The sequence below is a fragment of the Protomyctophum parallelum genome (assembly GCF_964188405.1).
Source record: "Protomyctophum parallelum genome assembly, chromosome: 12".
Classification (NCBI taxonomy): domain Eukaryota; kingdom Metazoa; phylum Chordata; class Actinopteri; order Myctophiformes; family Myctophidae; genus Protomyctophum; species Protomyctophum parallelum.
The window spans coordinates 23,183,038-23,184,650 of record NC_139712.1 but is presented as its reverse complement, the minus strand read 5'-3'; positions in this window follow the sequence as shown (position 1 = coordinate 23,184,650).

Sequence of the window (1,613 nt, the reverse complement as noted above, 5' to 3'; positions counted from 1 at the left end):
GGGGTAAGGGCCAAGGGGCCCAAGATATATCCCTTTATCTCCACACTGGCCTGGGAACGCCTCAGAATCACCCATGACGTTGCTAAAGTTGCTCTGGAAAGGGAAGACTGGAGCTCTATGTTGGAATTGTTACCCCCGCAACCCAATTCTGGATAAGCGGTTGAAGATGTATGGATGGATGGATGGATGGATGGAGAATCACTGCTAGAGCCGTAACAATCTCTATACTCTTACGGTTGGTCCCTGTTGGGATCCGTGGGCTAATGAGTGTCAAATCAGGGGTCCTTGTCATGAAAATGTTTGAGAATCACTGCTTCCAGGGATGTATAAAGTGTAAGACTATACGGAGAGAGAGCACGGAATGGCAGTGCTCCACTCTTTCCTCACAGCTATAGGGATCAATGAAAACAATCAATTCCAATTTCAAGACGTGGTGAAAGTGATCAATCTCACGCCAGCCTGCAGAGATAGGAGAAGCTTAGGTAAAACGAGGACGGACTGTTCGAGGAGTGGGTCATTCCAGAATTGGAGGACATTTGGGCTTCAGAATTGTGGAAAGAAATACTTTATATTTACCATTCTCTGTTATGTACACATCAATACTAGGTAATAAACTATCAAATGCTTGATTGGCTCAGCTCAGGCATCAAAGATAATTTTTTTATTAAATGTTTAATGTATTGCTATACTTGGTGCAACCCTGTTACCAACACACAGGGACCTTAAAAATGTCATAATTTAAATAAATAGATATAATTCCTTTACCATTAGGTGAAGAAAGTAACATTTTCTCTAAATAACCATCTGATTTCAGATATGAGTTGATTTCAATTAATTTAAGGAACTTTCAAAATCTATTGTACCCAACATTTCATTAATGACATCAACCCACCTCCATACCAACTCCACCTTGTCTCAACCCATGGAGGTATGGAGGTGTTATACATACACATATTTGAAATTCATGGGTGGGACGTCAAATGTCCTACAATTCTGGAATGACCCGAGTGATGGAGAAATATACACTTCTATATAACCAAAAACAAGTTATTGAGCTTAGTCCAGTTACCCTGGGTAAACATGGTAACACTAACTTTGCTTTGCTTTGCTAGCACCTGTCCTGCACACAGAGAGCAGCAGCGACATGGTAGACAACACAGCAGTGCCCCCTACTGGTGGTTTTCTGGTGTGAAGTCACCAAGTGCAAATGCATTGATTTATTTAGCCTTCTGAAGAAAATCCTCAGCTTCAAATCAAATCAAACTAGAAAAAGTGCCCTTCTGGGCACAGGTCTCCACCAGGATTCTTCCTCAGCCTAGTGGGAATATGCGTGCACAGTTTCATCGCAATGGGACGCTGCGTTGAGGAGTTGTGGTGATTTGTACAAAGCGGGCTACTCCTGAAAACTGTAGGAGCCAATCGTGGCCAATCAGGATGGAATATGAGAAATCAAACAAACCTGTCTTGATCACATGACTATGGAGATCATGTGTACCGATTTGCGTGAAATTTGGATAAAATCTGAAGGAGTAATAATAGAAAATGTGTTTTACATATGTCGGCCTCCTGGTGGCGCTATAAAGAGCAGACAAACAACAAAAATTCCAGACAAA